The sequence below is a fragment of the Neofelis nebulosa genome, chromosome 1 (assembly GCF_028018385.1).
Source record: "Neofelis nebulosa isolate mNeoNeb1 chromosome 1, mNeoNeb1.pri, whole genome shotgun sequence".
In the NCBI taxonomy this organism is placed as follows: Eukaryota; Metazoa; Chordata; class Mammalia; order Carnivora; family Felidae; genus Neofelis; species Neofelis nebulosa.
In genome coordinates this window covers 159,064,559-159,085,890 of record NC_080782.1, presented here as the reverse complement: position 1 = coordinate 159,085,890, position 21,332 = coordinate 159,064,559, and the positions used below count along the sequence as shown (strand labels likewise).

Genomic DNA, 21,332 nt, shown 5'->3' with positions numbered 1-21,332 from the left:
ATAGCGGCCCCAGCCGCTTATGCTCTCCATTCATCACTCAGTTTTATTTCTTTCAGAGCCCTATGTAAAAAGGGGTAAGCCATTTATCTGTGTGCTTGTTCACTGCCTTTCAGGTGTCCCTCCCCAAAGGCAGGGCCTTGTGTGCCCTGGACATTTTTAGCTCCACTAAGGGCAGGTGGGTGCAGTCAGATGAGAGGAGGGGGCCCTGCCCGAGGTCCCACAGCAACCTGTGAGGCAGCCTCTTAGCCCCCATTGTGGGTGAGGAAACTGAGGCTCAGAGGGGTTAGCACCAAACTCAGAGTCTAACAGCTCTGAGAGGCTGGGCTGGGATTGGGACTCAGGTCTGTCCGGCCTGGGACCACTGTGTTCTGTCCCCAAAGAGGCCTCCCGGCCGAGTCCTTGCAGACCACAGGCCAGGCGTACGATCTCCATGCCCAGAGCCCAGAGGCCCGGCAAAGAGACTTGATGTCCAGGGTTGGATCTGGCCCCAGAGACAGCCCAACCTGAGGTCAGGGCCCGTTCCACCCTTGACTCACCATGGATTTGGTACAAGTCCCTTCACCCCTCTGTGCCTCAGTTTCCACATTTGTAAAAGGATGGTAAGTAACAGTAAGTCACAGGGGGAAATAATGGATGTGAAATGACTGTGGAGAAAGAAACAGGAGCCTCTGTTTGCTACGCACGGTGGCATGGCCAGTGTCTGAGGCCTTTGGGGTCTTGGGTGTGCCTGTCACTACTTGGTGGCCTGGCTCCCCCTGCCCTGTCCCTGCCTTTCCGGGCAGCGGCTGCTATGACAGCCGACACAGCCGTGGAGGCACTGTCCCTGGACTCCACCTCTCCTCCCACGCCAGGCTGCCTTTCCTCATGGGACACCACCTCTCCCCACTGGGGGTCCCCTGCACACCTCTCCCCCACCCAGTGTCTCAGAAGCCCAGGGCCCCTGCTTCCCGTGGGCCTGTGCTTGGCGCTTGGGCTTTGCCATTCTGAGCCAATGCTGGGTGCTTACCACGGGTCATCTGAGCTTCGGCCTCGGTTTACCTACTTGTCCTTACCACAGCCTTGATGGAAACTCTCCCTGCTGGAGGCTGACCCCCCGCCCCTTCCACATCCCCACTTCCGGTCCAACGAAAGCATCGCTGGTTTTCTGGGTCCCATATTCAGCAGATTAGCTTCCCCAGAACCAAGCCCTGCCCCAGGCACCCCCTCCTCCAGCCCCGGCTGAAGAGGCCATGGACAAGCTTCCCTCCCCCCTGGAGCCAGAGCCCTCCCAGGGCCGTGCACTGTGCCTGTGTCAACAGCGCCTTGCCAGAGCCCAATGAGAACAGGGGACGTAAAGGACGGTGTCAGGATGCCACCCCGTCACTGTCCCAGTTTGCTGTCCTGTGCCTGCCCCAGTGAGCGATGGCTTTTCTGGGAGGGAGAGAGGGCAGGGCTGGCGAGGCAGGCCTCACCTCCCTGCCGCACCAGGACCCTCACTGGCAGAGGCGAGCGATTCCTGCCTTTGGGAAGCCCCTAGTCCAGACAAGGGGACCCAGCCCTCAATGCCTGTCGCCCAGTGACTGGCCTCTCCAGTCAGGTGAGGAGATACCAGTACGAGAGCCCCCTAGTGCCAGGTGGGTTTCTCATCTAACCCTTGCATAAACCTCATGAGGCACAAGGAATTTACAAAAGCTACCAGTGCAGCTCAGAGGCACTCTATACCCGGAACACCACTCCATCCCTGCCTCTTTATCCCGCAGCAAACTCCTATTCACCCTGCAAAACTGTGCTCAAATGTCAACTCCTTGGTGCAGCCTTCTTTGCCCACGCTGACCCCCCACGCAGACTACCGTCTCCCTTCCTTCTTCCTTTTCCCTCTCCCTCCTTCCCTCCCTTCCTTCTCTCTCCCACTCTCCCAGTGACCATGAGTATATGTTGAGCAGTTCCTATGTGCTACGAGGGAGGCGTTGCTGTTAACACTTAATGCGATCAACTCATTCAGTCTTCGCCGGAGCCCAGGAGGGATGTACAGTGACACTCTGCTATGTTGTGACACACGGGTCCAAGATGTTGAAGGGTGCATGAGATTTTCCAAGCAGATAGTACTGTCACTGAAGTATGCATGTGAAGACGGGGACTGTCTGTTGAGCACCACCTGCCCCCACAGGACTGAGGGGCCCTAATAGCCATGCAGGGCTGACCTGGCCTGCCGTGGCCCAACCCTAAACCCTGTGGCCGGTGGTGAGCTCTGCTTGGGCTCTCCACTCCTCCCCACCCTCTCTGCCTATCCCTGGGGTCCCCTCGGTGGCCTGAGCCCCTTGGCGGTCTCCTTCCTGCTGTCTCACTGACCCTCCACGAGCCCAGTGAGGACTGGCTCTAAGAGGAGAACCAGCCTCTGCCATGCACCCTGCTGGGTCCATGCAGCTTTGGAGTCACAGATGGAGGCCCGTTCCGCTCACCACTGTCTGCTGCTCAGCCCAGCGGTCAACATGAAAGGTTCGGGCCCGCGCAGGACAGGCCCAGCTTGAGGGTGCTCAGAGAACACGAGAGACCGCCTGGCTGAGCATACCTGGCTTTGGAACTGACCACCTGAGCTCACACCCCAGTCCAACCTTGGGGGCGACAGAAACTCGAAGCCTCGACCTCCTCCTCGGATGATAAGAGCTCCACCTCACACGGATGATGCGAGATGAGGTGGTCAGCACAGAGCCCGATGCAGGGCTTGAACCTATGAACCGCGAGATCATGACCTGAGCCGAATCTGGATGCTTAACTGACCGAGCCACCTAACCACCCTATTGGTTTATACATTTAAAGCACTTAAGACAATGCCAGATACAGAATCAGCATTCCATAAATGCCAGCTATCATTAGTATAGATAGGATTCAAAAGATTTGCCTATTACTCAATATATCTTATGTTATGTAACATACGATATAGAATATATTAATGCCTAACACCAACAGTATAGAAGTGAAATATTAATGTGTTACATTAACATTGATTCTACATCAGTAGATATTTGTGTTATTCACATATATAAAATCCTCATTTTATATGCAGGGAAACTGAGAGGTGGTTTCTTCAATGCCACCAGTCCTACATGAGGACTGGTGCTGCTGTACCTCCCCCTGCTCAGGGGCCCCAGGATCTTTGGGGGACCCTGGACCAGGCTCATGGACACAGGGCTCTCAGTCAGCCAGGCAGGGCTCCAGCTCCTCTTCTGGTCTCCAGTTCTAGCTCAGGGCATAAATAGCCCATTCCGGCCACCCTGGACAAGGAAGACCGCCCCGGGACAGTCCTTCCTCTGAATCCCCCACCCCCAGCCCTCCTTTATGGGGCTCCTGGGGAGGCCACTTCCTTTTCCTTCAGAATAAACTGGGTGCTCCAGTCTCCCCTGGCACAGCTTCTAAACAGCACCCAACTATTAACACAAAGTTCAGGAACAGGAAAAACTACTCAGTGTGCTGTAAGAAGTCAGGGGAGGGCTCCCCTGGGGGATGGGCCAAGACTGGCAGGGCCCCAGGGGGGCCCCAGGGGGCTTGATCATGAGTGGGGCTCTAGAGGGGGCCTGGGTCGTCTTGGTTTTGGGGCCTTGGTGCTGATTACGTGAGTGTGTTGTTTGTGACAATGCAATAAGCTGTACACTGTATTTTAATAAAAGTTTACGTGAAAACAAACTGCCTGGTTCGGTCCCAGCCCCGGGGCAGCAGGAAAAACCTTGGGCCGCTTGCAGCTGGATGCCATCCCTTTCAGTCACCCTGCAGCAGCTCTGTGGCCCTGGGAAAACCCCTTCCCCTCTCTGGCCTCAGTTTCCCTGTGCTGAATGAGGAAGTGGTCAGTGTGTCTATTCCTGGCTGTACAGCAGGAACGGAGCCTCTGAGAAACACTGATGTACGGATGCCTGGGCCCTAAGACGGACCAATGAAGTCATACAGCCTCTGGGGGTGTGTTTCTGTACCTTTGCTTTGTTCTAATTCTTCTCTTTGAAAAAACCATAGCTTCACAGGAAGCTGTAAAATACAACGTCCTGGGAGGTCCCATGAACCCCCATCCCCAGCCTCCTCCAGCCATCACCCCTTGTGCAACTGCAGACACCATCCAGACCAGCAAATTGACATAGGTAAGTCCGCCGAGGTTATTCTGACTCACCAGATGAGGACATGCGTGTGCATGCATGTGGGTCTCCCTGTAATTTTACACCCGGGTCGCTTGCGGTAGTCCCCCGCCGTGATCAATCACACAACTGTTCCATCACCAGGCTCCCGGTGCTACCCCCCATAGCCATGCCCACCTGTCCTCCGCAGTCCCTCCCCGTGTCGACAGCCACCAATCTGTCCCCTGGCTCCACCATTTTGCCCTTTCAGGAATGCTATACAAATGAAATTGTAGAGTTTCACTCAGTGTCCCTGGAAGTTCATCATTACTTCCTTCCTCTTGACGGCTGCGGAATACGTGCTCCACGGCACAGATGCACCAGTTTAATATCCATTCGCCCCCCGAAGGGCATCTGGGCACCTTCCAGTTTGGGGGCTGTTCTGAATAGAACCACGATGACCATTCTGATACAGGATGTTGTGTGACCACAAGTCTTCATTTCTCTGGAATAAATGCCCAAGAGTGCGATAGCTAGGTCATACGAGAAGCGTGCATTTACTCTGAAAGGAAACTGCCAAACTGTCTTCCGGAGCAGCTGGACCGTCTTACATTCCCAACAGCGAGGCAGCAGCGGTCCGGTTTCTCCGCATCCCTGCCAGCGTCTCATGCTGCTACTATTTTTTTTTTTTTTTTTTTTTTTACATCAGCCACTCTAATAGCTACGGGGCGAGAGCTCACTGTGGTTTTGGGGTGCATCTCACTGATGGCCCATGTTGTCGACCATTATTGTTACGTGTGTTTACCTGCCAGCCGCGTATCTTCTTTGGTGAAATGTCTGTTTGCGTGCACCTTCATTTTTCAAAGCTCCCCGGATGGGTTTGATGTGTGACCAGCTAATCCCCTAGGAGCTTCCGAACTTGGGAAGTTCTGTCAGTTTTAAAAAGAACATGGTCCCTGCTGTAAGAATTCTGGGCAGCCTGCGCTTTCTGGAAGGGCTACCTGCAGAGTTCTGTGGTGGGGTCCAGGCTGCTCAGGTGGCTTGGAGTTACTGTGTCTCAGGCCAGAGGGGGAAGTTTGTCTGTTCCTGAGAAGGAATGGGGAGAAAACAGAGAGCAGAGACAGAGGGGAGAAGGAGGCTCTGGAGGCCACATGGCATAGGAGGGGACCCCTCCTGGGAGCCCCCTCCAGCAGGGAGTTAGCCCAAAGCCCATGGGAGCCTCTACAGGTATTACTGTCTCATACAGAGCAGTGAGTGGCTAAGTCCATGTCTAGGGCGAGGGCATGACCCAGGAGGGAACTTGAGGCAAGCCAGCTCCAGAGTGTCGCAGGCCCTGGAATGGACCTATTTGTGGAGTTTACGTCAGTCTCCAAAGGGGTGGGGAAGGCCGTACCCCTCCCAGTTACAGGGCCCCCTCCCTCTCATTAAATAAGCAATAAATGCCCACTGCACCAAGTGTAGAAATAACAGCAGAGCACAACAAGGAAATAAAATCATCCGCCGTCCCAGCTCTCTAGGGACTAACCAGTGTAACTATTTGAGGGTACTTTCTGGCTGGGCCTTTCTCTAAATGTGTGCCTGTGACTGGGCGTATATATGTTTTTTGGTTACACAGAAATACATTCTATTCTATAAAATACATCCACCCCCTCACCCCACACTTGTCTCAAGCATGTTTTTAGGTCTTCAAACATCCCTCCACGTCACCCCTTTGGAAGCTGCCTGGAACCCCTGTGGGCTCCTCATCGTCCCAGTTGGGCGCTGGGCTTAAGTCCACCTCTCCTCTCCTGGTAAACAAAGCTGCGGGACCGTCCCATCAATGCGGCCTCTGTGAACAGGTTGGGATGTTCCTCTAGGACCCATTCCTGGAATTTCTGGGTCACAGGGTGGGAGTGTTTTGATGTCTCTGGGTACACACAGACGCTGACCCAAGAGGTTGGGTCAACACGCTCCTGGTGGCAGTGGTGGTGAGTGTTTGGCCATCTCGGGGCCCCAGAAGTTTCTCTGTTGGGGCAGAGATGAGCGCAAGGGAGAAGGTGCTGGGTGGCACTGTGCCCCACGCAGAATGCCCTTACTCGACGCCAGGTCCACAGGAATCAGCCGTGAGACATGCCGCAGAGGCTGTGTGAGCAACGGTGCACCAGGTCTGTGCTTCTGACCCCTCCACCGGCTGTCGGGGAGAAAGTAGCTAACAGCCAGGGCCAGGTCTGGGGCTCGCCCCTCACCACTGGCCTCCCGAGTCAGTAAGCAGGGTGCCTCTCTGGGGGGGTGGAAGCAGAGACACAGAGAAGGTGCCCTTATCCCTCAGGCGTGAGGCTTTTTGCCCACCGACTGGGGTTCCCAGTTCTGGTCTCACAAGCGAAATGATCCTGCCCCAGTCTCTGCTTCCTCATCTATGAAACGGGGCTGATCTTCCCGCCTCAGAGGCCGTTAATGAGACTCCTGGGAGCTTACAGACTGGAGGTGCCTTGTAAACAGACGGATGTGAAGCGTTGCCATGCTGGCTCATGCCCGGGCTGTCCTGCCCAGTCCCCCAAACCCCACCTGGGGCCTCCCTCTGAAAAGGCCACAGAGGGCTCCTGCCCGCCCACCCTCTGCCTTCCTGTCCTGGCTCTGGGCCCCAGATAGCCCTGCCTGCCAGCCTGAGGCCCCACTGCCCAGCGGCACAGTGAGACGATTATCTCCAGGCTGGCCTCTGTGCCCTTCCGTCCTGCCAGGCAGTTCTGCCCAGGAGCTCAGCCTGAGTCTGGATAACTCCCTGCTGGTGGTGGGATGTGTCTCTTTGCAACGCCCCCTGGGCAGAGGTGTGGGGAGAGAGATCAGGGTGGCCAGGCAGGGGCCCTGGGTGAGACCCGAGGGCATCTAGTCCCTCTCTGGGCCTCAGTTTCCCTGCCTGCACCATGAGGGTGTTTGTCTAAAGAAGTGGTTCTTCACTCTGTGTGTGGGGGGGGTGCGTCAGGCCATTTGGGGACAGTGATTCATTCATCCCACTTAGTAACCATGCATTCCCCACTTTGGGCCAGGCTCTCTAAGAGCTTAGGACTGACTCACATCACCCTCACAGCCAGCCTGCGATGTGGGATGTCCTTATCTCCACTTCACAGATGAGAAAACAGAGGCTCCCGGATGTGATCAGGGGCATTATTCCGAGCACAGGACGATACGGAGTGAATAAGACAGACCCATCACTGTCCGTGTGGACGGAGGGGGCACACCAGAAAAGTAGATAAGGATATGTGCACAGACAAGGCCGCTTGGACCAGTACAGAAAGTAGGAGCAGCTGCACGAGACAGGAGAGACACTAGCCAAGAAAAGCCCCTAAGAAGAAGTGACCGCTGGCTCTGAAGGGCGGGGCTCCGTGTAATGGATAAGCAAGGGAAAGGCCTGAGGCGGGAGCCAGCTGTGCACGTTCAAGGTGAGGGTCCCTCATGTGGCGCACGGGGCCAGGCCAGGCATCTGCTGCAGGAACGAAGCCTGGCTTGGAGAAGGAGGCCCACTGAGCCCCCCAATACCACCACTCCAGCCCAGCATGGAGCCCAGTTCGGGGCTTGAACTCACGACCCTGAGATCAAGACCTGAGCTGAGATCAAGAGTCAGATACTTAATGGCTGAGTCACCCAGGTGCCCCAAGCTTCTCAAGGGCGGTAGAGGGCCCCGAAGCCTTAGTGGGGGATGGAGGGGTGGTGTCTGGATAAAAGGGGAGCCCTAACCTACACCCTGGGTTCATGGGACGGAGGGGCTGGAGAGGAAAGCAGCTCAGTGTGTGGGGGCTTCTATTTCAGGGGTGGCAAGATGCCATCACAGCTCTGTCCCCCACACGGCTGGTCTCTGCTTGGGACACAGAGCACTCTCTGGGCAGATGGCTACGGCCCAGGCAGAAGGCCTTGGGTGTCCTTGGCCCACGGGGTGGGCTGGTGGCTGCAGCAGCTGCAGGCAGAGTCCGTCTGTGGCTCAGCCGAGTGGGTGGATGGAGGCAGTGTCCCCACTGCAGGGTGAGAGTGGCGGTCCGACCCAGCCCCTGACCTCCCCAGACTCCAACCTACAGAACACCCAGCTAGGCCCTCCCCCAGCTCCCCTCTCTGTACCAGCAATTCCCATATGGGGGGGGGGCCCATTTTGGTGATAGCACTGCCACCCACCCAGACCCCCAAGGCAGACCCCTGAGTACTATAGTCTGTGACCCCTTTGATGCCTTCCTCTCCCTCCCCGCCCCCTTCCCCCCCACCCCCCCCCCCCGGCCTCGGGCTGACCCTCATTGGACACTCTGCTCCATGAGCTGCCTTGGCCTCCCCCTCGGACCACCTCTGGCACTTCCCATAATGCCTGCCCCACCCAACCCAGGCCTGGCATGGGAGCACCCTCTGGACAGTGCTTTCTGGGTGAAAGAAAGAGAGACAGACAACAAACTTCAGGCTGAAGGAGACAACGTGGGACATCCTTCTCTCACCTGACAAACACCGAGAGCTGTTCTGCGTCAGGCTCTGGCCTGTCACTAAGGCCTGGCTCAAGTGCCACCTCCTGGGCATAGCTCCCCAGGGTCTCTGGTCCCTCAGTCAGTACAGAGATAGCTGCAGAGCACAAAAAGGAGGGGGGTGTGGCTGGAGGGAGCAAGTAGGGGGAGGCTGGAAGGCTCCTGAGGGCCTGGCCCCGAGATCCTATGACCCGATATGTGTGCAATGTCAGCGAGACAGATGTGGCCCTAGGAGAGGGGGTGAGCAACCCTGCTGTCCCCAAGCCAGAGTCCACACCCTGGCTTTCCACTGATGGGCTAGGTGACCCTGGGGGAGAGCTCTGTCCTCTCAGGGCTCATGTCCCTGTCTGGGGCTGCCTGGTAGGGATACCTATCTGAGGCCTGATGACAGGCTAATCGCGTGTCTACAGAGGCAAAGCCATTTGCACAGCGCGGCTGGGGAAGGCTGCTGGAGGGGAGGACACCCTGTGTGTCTGGCCCGTGCAGCACCCACCCTGCCCGTGGTGCTCTGGGGTTGGCAGATCCTTACCCCTAGGCTCCAGGAGGAAGCAGCAGCCCTGAGAACAGGAGGCGGAACCCACAATTGGTCCAGGGAACACATCAGCTGAGTGCAGGACCCGGACCCGGACCCGGACCCGGACTACCCAGGCCCGAATCCCCTTCAGCCCACAGGGGCCTTGAGGCTAGCTACGTGCCTCCTGGAGCCTCAAGCTCTTCTTCTAAGGAAGAGCCTCCAGACCCTGCTCTGCCTCTCTGGTGGCTCTGAGCCTCATAGGTACCTCCTAGTGAGCGCTCTCTAACCTGGGAAACGCCATGGACAAATCTCGGGCCCTGTACATTCCGGCTGCAGAAGCCCAGGCCATCTGAGGGCCTCACCCTTGCTGAGAAATTGCTCTCCCCTGAGAACCCTTTTGTGCCACCAGAAGTCATCTCTGTGAGTCCTCACTCTGGCCTCAGGGGCCCGGGAATGGCCCACTTACAGATGTGGGGCAGGCCTGCCCCACAGCCCTGACTCTGCCTCTCCCCCAGGCTGCTCCCCTCCAGGGAGACAAGGCGCAGACAGGATTTCCCCCTCCCTGAGGTGCTGGTTAAAAAGGATGTGAGGTTGATGTGAAACACAATTTTTTTTTTTTTTTTTGGAAATATACGGTGCCCCAGGCAGCGTAAAAAAAAGTGTGTGTGTGTGTGTGTGTTTTTTTTAAATACATACTACTGGGAAAAAGAGCAAAGATGAAATGGTAAGAAAAATGACTTCTTGTTTATAGATCCCAGCTTGGCTAAGAAGGATGGAGGTGCGGCAGCCTGGGGTGGGAGGTCAGCTGGTCCCGGGCATCGAGCATGGGGGTGGGGGCGGTCCTGAGGATTTATGTAGATACACCCAGGGGTAAACCCTGTCCTCCCATCCGTAGAGCCCCTGGCACTCAGGGTCAGTGAGTCCAGGCTCTGTGCTGGGGCCAGAGGCCGGCCGCCTGGGTGAAGGGGGGCATCCCTGTGCCTACCTGTGGCTTTGGTAGCTGTGTGCATATGCCCCAGCTGAGGCGGCCAGCTTGGCCTATGTTGCCCTCTGCTTCCAAATATACTCAGTGGGCTGTCTGTAGCCTCGGTTTACTGCCCCGCCCCCACAAACACACACACAAGTGAATCCTCCCCCTACATGGTCAGGTGGGGCTGACCCCACCCGCCCAGATCCAGAGGCAGCCAAGTGACAGAAGCAAGCTGACTGGCATACAGCCTTCCCTGGGCCATGGAGGTGGTTTCGGGAGTGGCCATGAGCCCCAGGGCTGACCAGTGAGATGGGAGGCCAGAGCTCCCACAGGAGAACATGACCCCAGGGGCAGACAAACAGGGGAGCAGAGTATTAGAGCCCCTGGAACCAGCCACACTGAAGCAGACCCCTGGGCTGTGCCCGGATAGTAACCATTCAAATCTCTTCTGACTCGAGTTTCTGTCCTTTGCCACCCAAGGGCTCCTGGGTTAAGTCCGCTCCCCAGCCCCGGCCTGGCTTCCTTCCCTTCCCAGATGTCCATGTTCCTTAAGCCCCAGTGTGTCCCAAAGCTTCTCTCTGCGTGGTGAGAATCCAGGGAAGGCAGGGGACGAGAACAGTATTTTGGGTCACAGATCCACCATGTGCTTTATTACCTCACGGAATCCCGATGGCTACCCTGCAAAGCTGGAATTATTGGCCCCACTTGACAGAAAAGGAAACTGAGCTTCAGAGAGGTTAAGCCATCTGTCCCAAGCCCCACTGCCACCGGGTGGCAGATACGGGGCTCCATCTGAGCAACTTCTTGGAGGGTGGCTGGGCCCTGTGGCAGGGGGTGATATTGGAAAAGCCCTCGAGAATGCCAACACGGTGCCCCCTCCCAGCTCCGCTGTCCCCCCACCCCCCGCCCCAGTCTCAGGGAGCTCCTCTGAGGCAGCCTGATCACCCAGCAGCCCTGGAGATTGTCGGGGACTGAAGCCGACCCAGGATGGGGGATCGAGGGACTTGGAAGGTGCCTGCAGCCATCTGGGTGACAACGGAGTGAAGCCGGGCGTTTCTCTCTTGTTCGATAATGAGAGCAAATGTGAGGAAGGCTCTCTGTGTTATCGCAGGGCCCAGCAAGCGTGGCGAGACACAGGCTGTGATTTTCAGTGAGGGCTGTGGTGATTAAAAATGCATCACTTCCCTTATTAAGCATTCCAAACAGATGCCGGGACCGTCTTGACGAGGAATGGAACCGCCGAAGCCAACAAAACATCTTGCAATTAGCCACACTCAGATGGGCTGCCCGCTAAGCTTCGAGGCTGCTCCAGTGGGACCCTGTCACAATTGGATGATTTGTCACTCTGAGGACAGGCCAATGCACCCGTGTCCAACAAGGTCAGGCGTTACTGGAGACTGGGAGACTCGGGGCATCTCTGGCCCAGGTCTCGTGTCCCCAGCTCATCCCCAGAAGTTCAGGTGGACGAGAGCGGGAGGCCAGAGTCCTCCATCTGGGGTCTGTCCAGGGTGCCCAGCCCCCGAGATCCCAGGTGGATCGGGCCCTGAGCCCACACCACACTCGGTCTGGCTTCAGCCCCGCCGTCCCCAGCCTCACCGGCCTCGTCCTGGCTCTCCCTCGACCCGTGACAAGTCAATTTGCCAAAATCCCATTCACTGAATAGTCAATTTGCAGCATGACAGGCTCATCAAAAACACTCGATCCCCTTAACCTTTTTGTTTTAGTTGGCCGGGTTACGCTTTTGCTTTCAAATGGCATTTGAACGAAGGTTTGATTTGTGTCTCCCTGAGAATGGGCACAGAGGGACAGAGGGGACAGAGGGAGAATGAGGTGGCTGTATTATCACCCACACAGGTGGCACTGGGCAGAGGCTGAGCGGGAGGGAGTGGACGGTCTGCAGGCACAGGGGAGCAGACAGGCCCACTTGGGGGAGCCTCTAGGTGGGGCTGGGCCCAGGCTTTGGGAGGGTGGGGTGCTTTGGGGTGAGGGTCTCTAGGGAGAGCTCCAGACACTCAACCTTTTTCCCAGGGCTGACCAGGCACCGGCTGGCAGCAAAAAGGGCCTATGTTGTCTTTCTGGGATAGGGAAGGAAGCAGGTCCCCGTGCCCCTGGCTGGGGAGAGGTCAAGGGGTCTCACCTGTCAGGGAGGGGAGGGCGACAGAGGTCAGTGACCACACAGGCTTCTCCTGGAAGGACCAAGACAGGGGGTTGCTGGTCTTCCTGTCTCGTAGTAGCCCATCAGACCCAGCACCGGTCCTCAGCCCTTTTAAAAAGTTAAACCTGTTATTTTGAGACCCCTGTAGATTCACTGGTAGTTGCTGAAAGTAACAGAGAGAAATCCTATGTGTAGAGGACGATATCACCACCAGGATACTGACGTTGTACCGTCCATCATCCTAGATTTCCCGTTTTACTCCTACTCATGTGCATGCGTCTGCATGTGTGCGTGTGCCCATGTGTGCGCGTGTGCGTTTGGTTCCATGTCCTCCCATCACACGTGCAGGTTCACATACCCACCCTCCCAGTCAAAACACGCAACCGTTCCATTGCAAGGAGCCCTCGTCCACCCCTCTCTTTTACAACCCAAACCTTCTGCGACCCCCTTCTCTGTTCTGAAACAGAGCTCACAAATAACGGATCTATCTACATGCATATTTTAAAACAAAAGTCAACAGAATGCCCTCACTGTAACAACACAGAAAGGGAGCAAAGTGACCCACAAGGAAGTGACAGGCATCAGGTGTGATAGCGGTGGGTCTGGCTGTCCCACAGGGCAAATGAGGAAGTCAGCTGCCTGCCTCTCTAGACGACGGTGGCTCCAACCCAAACAGATGCAGGGGCTTGCCCGCCAGTCGGTGCCACAGGGGATGCTGCCCTCCGTGACGGGATCCTTTGAATGGTGACAGCACTTGGCAAAACTCTGAACATACCAAAGTCTGATCTGCCCTCGACTGTGAGAAGAGCAGTGTGTTCCTGGGAAACTCAATGTATATTAAAATCATATGCATATAAATCAAATATATGCAATCAAATGCATATAAAATGCATTTTGTAGCTCGGATGTCGAATGGAGTGAGGTCCCAGGCTCAGTTAATTACGTACGGATTTTCAATCCCGTGAATCTGGGGTTAGACATTCGCAGGTTCTTGGCTGTGCAGGCCTGCCCCACACGGTGCATGGAGCTAGACCTCTGACAACTGCCAGCCACACACCTTTCCTTGAGGCCCCCATAATGCCTGCTAACATCTCCAATGGCCCCAAGGAGGCAGTGCGGCCCCGCTGAAAGTCCCCACAACTCACTCTCTGTCCCCACACGGACAGTTCCACCTGTATCTTCTCCCCAGGGGCAGGGGCTGTGGTCCCCCAGGATCCAGCCCAGGCCCGGTGCTGGACAGGAGCTAATAAATGTGCCCAATAGGGCTGATCTGGACAGAGTCAGCCAAGGTGACAATGGTGAAGCTATGATGAACTGACTCCCCTGAGGCCTGGTGGGTCAGGGCTTCCCATCAGGAGACTGCTGCTTCCTTTAAGGGCCCGTTGGTCACCATGTCCTCCAAACTGAGCTTTTAATTGGCTTAAATCCGGAACTTCAAAGTAGTGATTGGAAACGAAACTGCTTTATGCAACTGGCTTGGCAGCCGGGGCATCTCAATAATAAAGCATATATGCAAATACACAGAACTTCCCTGAAGGACCTGAAGGAAGCAGACACAGCAGTGTCCCTCTAAGTAGAGGGACAAGGAGGGAGGAATTGATTTTGTATTGGGTACAGACATTTCTAAAAAATGTTTATTTATTTCTGAGACAGAGAGAGAGAGAGAGAGAGAGGGACTCTGTTGAGTGCAAGCCGGGGAGGGGCAGAGAGAGAGAGAGGGAGACACAGAATCCGAAGCAGGCCCAGGCTCTGAGCTGTCAGCACAGAGCCCGACGCGGGGCTCGAACTCACAAACCGTGAGATCATGATCTGAGCCAAGGTCAGACGATCAACCAACTGGGCCACCCAGGTGCTCTTGTGTACAGACAGTTTTGTTCCATGTGGATGAATTATCTCTCAATTATATGAATAAATGATCACCAAAAAAACCAGATCGAAGCAGGTATTACTTGTGTGATTAAATTTGTTTGAGCACCTACTGTGTGCCAGGCACCCCCAGAGAGCCCATCCCCCTGGAATGCTTATGTCCTAAGGACTGGGTTCTGGATGGAGGGCGCAGAGCCCCCCGAATGTCCCCTCTGTCCCGGGACAGAGACCCCAGGGAAGGCAGTGGAGGCACTGGCAGGTGCCCAGCCAGTCCCACCCCTCCTGAGTCAACGCCAGGGGTCCCCGGAGCTAAGTGGTCCAACAGAAAGTGCGAGGCCTGCATCGCTCAGCCTTTATCAAAGAAAGGGTAGATCAGAACCACAACGAGACCACATCACACCATGAGGATGGCTGTTATGAAAAGCCCCAAACACAAAATAGCAAGTACTGTTGAGGATGCGGAGAAATTGAAACACGTGTGCATTGCTGGAAGGAACGTAAAATGGTGCAGCTGCTGTGGAATACAATACGCTGGTTCCTCAAAGAATTAAATATACAGGCACCTGGGGGGCTCAGTCGGTTGGGCGTCCGACTTTGGCTCAGGTCACGATCTCGCAGTTCGTGGGATCGAGCCCCGCGTCGGGCTCTGTGCTGACAGCTCGGAGCCTGGAGCCTGCTTCGGGTTCTGTGTCTCCCTCTCTCTCTCTGCCCCTCCCTCATTCACACGCTGTGTCTGTCTGTCTATCTCTCAAAAATAAACACTAAAAAATTTTTTTATTAATCAAATATAGGGGCGCCCGGGTGGCTCAGTCAGTTAAGCTCAGGTCATGATATGGGCTCAGGTCGTGATCTGGCAGTTTGTGGGATCGAGCCCTGCGTCGGGCTCCACGCTGAGTGGAGAGCCTGCTTGGGATCGTCTCTCTGCCCTCCCCCCCCCCCCCCGCTCTCAAAATAAATAACTAAACAATTTTTAAAAACTAAGTACAGAATTACCAGATGATGCAGCATGTCCACTTCTGGGTATGTAACCAAAAGGATCAAAGGCAGGGTCTGGAAGACATGTTGGTACACACATGCTCATGGCAGTGTTATTCACAAGAGCTAAACGTGGATGCATCAAGTGTCCACTGATGGGTGAACTCATAAAGAAGATGCGGTCTATCCACACAATGGGGTATTATTCACCCCCAGAAAGGAAGGACGTTGTGAGAGACGCTACAACATGGAGGAACCTTGAGGACGTAATGCTGAGTGAAATCAGCCAGTCACGAAAGGACAAATACCCCACCTATGATCCCATTTATATGAGGCCTCTAGAGCAGACAAAACGTAAGTGGTGGCGGAAGCTGGGGGAGGGGAACGGGGAGTTAGTGTTTAATGGGGACAGAGTTTCAGTTTGGGAAGATGAAAAGGTTCTGGAGGTGGATGGTGGGGATGGCTGCACAACAGTGTGAGTATATATGTGTGTATATATATATATATATATATATATATATAGGTATTTTTTTAATATATATTTTTTTAATTTGGGGGGGAGGGGCAGAGGGAGAGAGTGAATCCCAAGCACTGAGGGCCTGACCTCATGACCCTGGGGTCATGACCCGAGCCGAAATCAAGAGGACGGTGCTCAGCCAACTGAGCCCCCTGGTTCCCCAGCACTGTGACTGTATCTCATGCCACTGAGCTGCACCCTTACAAATGGTTAAAATGGCAAATTTTATGCTACGTGTGTATTTTACCACAACTTTAAGAAGAAGGCTGTCGGTGCCTTGCCAGGCCAGGGCCTGCAGGGCTACCGAGAAACAAAGTGGGGCCCTGCCTGCAAGGGACACCCCGAGTCTGGTGGGGGAGACAGGGAAGCGGGTAGTCGGTGACAACAGAGGGCCCTGTAGTGTGGCACAGGGGAGGCCCGGGGATCCAGGAGCCCAGCGAGGGGACCCATTTGCCTGGGGAGTCCAGAAAGAGGCACGAGCTGGAGGTTGGGGCCTGAGGTGAGGGGCGGAAAGGGTATCCCTGGAAGAGGAACCAGCAGGGGCCAAAATGTGGAGGCGTGAACTCTGTCCCCTAAGAGCCTGGGCAGGAGTGGGGTGCAGCGGGGTCAGCGCAGGACAGGAGAAGCAGGAGGCAGTAGGGGCCCTGGAGCCAGAGACGGGAGTGTGCGAGCAGGGCCACCCCACTGCTCCGCGGCGCCTGCCCTCCTTTCTTCCCACCGTCTCTCCAGGGCTTGGGCTCCTGTGGACTTGTTCACTGCCCCTCCGAACCGCAGCTGTTTGCTGCGAGCGCCCCACCAGGGCTGGCACACAGACCGGGTCGGATGAATGAATTGGCGCGTGGACGATGACCCCACGGTGACCACGTATGACAGGCAGACTCGGGTGGGTGCGAAAGATTCAGGATGTCTGAATGCAGCTTCCCCTTCTTGGAGCCACCGGTCCCTCTCCTCCCAGCCACCCGTGCGGTCCGGCACCCGGCAAGAGCTGACCCTGCCGCTCTGCTTCCGGGTGACAACACAGGCCCAGAGAGGGCGAGAGGCCTGCCCAGGATCACAGAGCCAGGCAGGGCCAGAGCTGGAGTGGAATGTCCTTCTCTTGTTCTAGAAGACCCTGGGAGGGCCTCAGAGACCTAGGGGCAGGGGTGAGGTGACACAGAGACAACAGGAGCCGGAGTGCAGGTGGGGTGAGACACGCAAGGGAAAGTGGCAGCCTCAGATGAGCCCGGTGGGTGCTCAGTCGGCACCCAACAACAATGCCTCCTGGGCCCCTGTTGACCACAACAGAACCGGGGTTAGACCGTGATCCAGGGGCATTCTCAGGAGCATCCTGGCTCCCAGCCCCTGCTATTAGCAGACCTGCAGGGAGCAAGCTTCACCCCTGCTTAGCCAGCCTCTGCCTCACCGGCAGTTTTCCTGGCTGTCCAAATGGGGTGTGGAGGTCTGAGGCCCTAGGACGTCACTAGTCTCTGGGGACACATGTGCCCTGCTACGGGCATGGGAAAAGGACAAATGAGAGCCCTGTCTGGCCTCCCCTCCAACTTCCCCACAGTCCAGCCATGGAACCATGGCCACCACCCCTGATCAGGACCCTCCATGGCTCCCTCCCGGCCACTACCTGCAGAGAGAGTCTACTCCTGGCACTCCAGGTGATTTCTGCCTTGGGTCCTGCCCACATTTTCAGTGTCGTCTCTGTCTTTTCCCTCACGCTTGGGGCTCAGACCAGACGTAGCTGCTTTCAGTAAAAGCCTTTAGTATACGCACAGCACCGGAGCTGGGCTTTAGGGGCTGGCTGTGCAGCCTCAAGCCCTGTGCTACCCCCTCACCGGGTGCCACCTGGGACAAGTCATTTGATAACTCAGTGGCATTGTCAGCACAATAGGGATAATAAGAGCCCCACCTCCCAGGGTCACTGTGAAGGTCAAACGAGCTTATGCCTGCAAAACTCTTGCGATTGTGGCCTAACATTTGTGTACCTGGAGTGCTCTTCCCTCCTTGACCACCTGGAAAATTCCCATTCACACTACATGCCTGCTGTAGGACGCAGTGACCCTCCCCATCGCCGGGTCATCTTCCTGTCCCGTCCCTTGGCACTGTGTATTGAGAGTGTCTGTTCATGTCTGTCTCGCCTACCGGCCTTCAGGCTCCCAGAAGGCAGAAACTATCTATTACTCAGCAATGTGCCCCACTGCTTAGGGCAGTGCCCGCTGCAGAGCCATAATTCATTCATTCAACAGAGATTTACTGAGCAGTTATTATATGCCTGTGCTTTTCTAGATGCTAGGGTAGCAACAGCTAACACACTGTCAACCTCTCTGCCCTGGTACGTTCTAGCAGGTGAACCAATCAACCAACGGCAGCGGGCAGATGGAGACAGCGCTGGGCAGAGAAGGAATAGAGGAATGTCAGGTGAGGGGTCACGGAAGTTCCAGCCAGAGTGAATGAGCGAATGAGCAGGAGGCGCCCCACTTCAGCCCCCAACCCCCCAGAAGCTGTGAATTTCACACTCAGTGCGAACTCCCTGTAGCCCCAGCTTTCCGTGTTCAAGCAGCAGGATGTGACGTGCCCGTAAGACAGCGGTTACCCTGTTAAGTGTAGTTACAGTCTGAAAGGGGCTCACCTTAATTAAGACACCATTAATTAAGCCGTCAGTATGATAATGATCTCAGTTGTTAGCAAATTTGATTAAGGAGCTGATTCTGGAGGCCTCGCGATTTCCCCCCATTGCATTAATAAATCTCCCGCTCGTGTCGTATTGCCGTCCTTTATCTTGTTCACTCTGCCACCGCTGTAAGTGACTGAGCCCCACCCCCGGCGGGTACCCACCGTCGGACAGAGCCCAAATGTCATAACACTCTCTTAGGGTCTGCTCCAGGGGACCCAGAGGATGGCCACCTGGACGAGCTCCTCTAAGCCACGGGACACCCTGATCCTGCCACGCACGGGGACCCCGGAGCGAGTCGGTCGAGTCTGGCACGTGACATACCAGGGGAGGGACCCCACTGTCAAGGAAACAGCCACGTGACCTCGGCCACGCTCCTACCCTCCCTGAGCCTCAGTTTCCTCTTCTGTAAGATGAGATCAACATCACCCCCATTCTAGAACAGTTGGTGAGAACCAACAGGGCAACTGGGCGGAAAGGGCTCTGAAGCTAAATGGTACGACGGTATGTCGGCCAGACGCTACCATGCTTGGGTTTCCAGCTGCCCTGAAAGTTAAACAGCTAGAGACACGCCGTTCCCCGTCCCCCGTCCCCCGTCCCCTCTACCGCATCAAAAGCTCTGGGAACAAAGGTTGAGCAGCAGGTGCTAGGAGAGCCCTGGTTCTGGGCCATGGTGAAGCGGGGAACAAACACACAGGGCTCTGTGTCTGCTGTGCAGCCTTGTCAAGCAGGCCTGCTCTGGGTCCCAAGTCTTTCCCTAAAAACAATGGGGTAATGGCTCATCTCCAGTCGCCCCCTCCTCAGCCTCTCTGCCACCTCTGGTAGCCATAGGTTTGTGGCAGCACCTGGGTGCTGGATGTCACGGTACCAGGCTGTAGGAGCCTGAGAGCTGGAGGAGCATAAAGGGACCCACACCAATGAGAGGCAGGGCGCACAGAGCCCCCCAACAGGCCCTCCCTCTGTACAGGCTCAGCCCCAGGCAAGCCGGGCAGGGCAGGGCAGGCTTCGTCTAGGAGACGAAACTGCCAGGAGCTTAAAGTGCAGGTTCCAGGGCTCCTGGCGGACCGAACCAGTCTGTACTGGTATTGGGGCAAGTACTGGATGGCAACTGTGTCCCTGGCAAGACCATGAGCAGATAGGCTTGGGCAGCTCCTGGGCCCGGGCAAAGGTGTGGCAGGAAGAAGACGGCTGCCCAGGGAGGGCCCTCTTCCCAGCAACGGTGGCGGATGCAGCAACGGTGGGGAAGGATTTACTATTTGTTTCCAAAAATACAGCTAGGGCCTTGTCACAGCGAGTGAGAGAGAACACTGGGGTGTCCTGTTCACATCAGCACCGCAACCTGTGGGCTTTTCCACTAAAAAAGCAAATGAACATCACAGCAAACCGTAGACACAGGCCACCTTCACCACCACCCAGGGCTCCTGTTGGGGCCTGCTGGCGCATGGCAAGAAGTATGTTTATTTTCCTTCACGCTCCATTAGCGAGAGAGCTGTCCCTCTACGGAGGGGTGGGGTTGCTGCTTAACTGGGAGCTCCACAGGTCCTTGACATGGTATAGGGTCGTGAGGCCTTGGAGTGGCCCCCAAGATGTCCCCCTAAATGAAGCTCCAGGCTTCTCCTTTCTAGTCCTGGGGATGGAGCCCAGCCCAAGAGGCTCCAACTCTGTTCTCTAACCCTACAAGGTCTGAGGTCACTGAACAGCCCCGAAAGCTGAGGTGTGGGGCAAATTGCCTAGGGCAGGTGGAGATGTGGAGCTGTGTCCCACCCTACAGCTCTGAGCCCTAGAGGAAGGATCTTGCAAGGCCAGAGACCGAAGGTTCCTCGCCCCAGAACAGCACGGTGCAGAGCCCCGAGAGCCGTGAGGCAAGCTGGCGTTCTAATCCGATGCCCCCCCGGGAAGCCTAGCTTAATGAGGCACAGACTTTGGTTTCCATAAATACCCGGACCCGTGATGTCACCACCCCGTGCCGAGTTTAACAGCTTTTGCCACTGGCTGTAGGCCCAGCAGACAAGTGGTCTGCCGCTAGCCCACAGAACACCTGCGTGGCCCAGAAGGACACCAACGCCCCTGCTCTCGATGGCAGGCCGGACCTTCACCTGTCCGTGGAGGACACAGCATCCTGTCCCCACCCCGACCTGCCTGCCAGCCTTTCATCAGGCACAGAAGAACTGCCAGTCACGGATGAACTGGGCAGGAGAGGCTTCTTCCAAATAGTCATGCTGAGGGCTATACCAAAAGCCAAAATGGTAGTGGTGGCTTTGAAAACCCTGGATATGGATTTGGGGGGGGTTACGTACCCTCAGCGATAGGGAATTTCACAGCCCAATGGAGACCTGCTGACTTACAGCCTTTTCCTCGTCGTCACCACCAACAAATACCACCACTGCAGGGAACAAACGCTGACAACCTCTGCCCGGAGGCCAGCTCCCTCTGCGAGACACCTGCACAGCAACCCCCCTCCCCCCACCAAGCCCCCACTCTGGCTCCAAGCTCAGCTGGGGCCCCTCTGGCCTCAGGCCCGAGTTTCAGGTATAAACCTGCCACATATACTCACAAGTAGCGTCTTCTGCAAGCCATCCTGTCTGGGGGCAATTTTCCCCTTCCCTCTCTCTCTCCAGCTGGGAAGGTTCCGCGTGGTTAGAGGAGGAGCAGGATGCTCAGCTGAGAAGTGGAAGGGAATAAAATTAAACAGAGGGGCGAGTCACATTCTCCGGGGGCCGCGGGCTCCTCCGCTGGGGCGGGAGCAGGGGGTGTGGGGTGACAGCAGCAGGCTCCAAGGGGCCCCGGGCACAGCAGGGCTCACACCATGCCCAAGAGCCTGCCAAGTGGTCCAGTCACCATGGTCGCCAGGTTGGGCGGGGGCGTCGGCCTCGCTGGTACCTGGGACCACCTCGGGTTTTTTCCCTCCCGCACATCCGGGGTGGCTGAGCGCGGGGAGCAGGGGGGGGCTGGGGGGAATCTGCGCCCGCTTTGCTCTGGCAGCATCCGGAGGAGGGGCGGGCGCTCGCGAGCCTCCCCCCGCCCCCCCACCGCTTCTTGGCGCCAAGGAGCAAGGTAGTGTGGCGGCGCTGGACCAATCACGAGGCGCTCGTCGCCATGACAACTGCAGCATCAGGCGTGGCCACCCG

The 21,332-nt window shown here is 56.4% G+C and overlaps 1 long non-coding RNA gene across 2 annotated transcripts in view; it reads right to left on the bottom strand.

Annotated features, from left to right (window-relative positions):
* Positions 1-5,109: 5,109 nt before the first annotated feature.
* The window catches only part of LOC131518900 (uncharacterized), a 67,341-nt gene continuing 51,118 nt past the window's right edge, over positions 5,110-21,332 (bottom strand). The window contains exons 2-3 of one of the 2 annotated variants that reach the window (XR_009265333.1): positions 12,170-12,295; positions 5,110-5,162 (exon numbers count right to left, since the gene is read on the bottom strand). This is a non-coding gene — a long non-coding RNA (uncharacterized LOC131518900). Of the gene's footprint in view, positions 5,163-9,900; positions 11,352-12,169; positions 12,296-21,332 lie in introns of those variants that run through there. The other variant, XR_009265334.1, reaches the window with a different exon arrangement.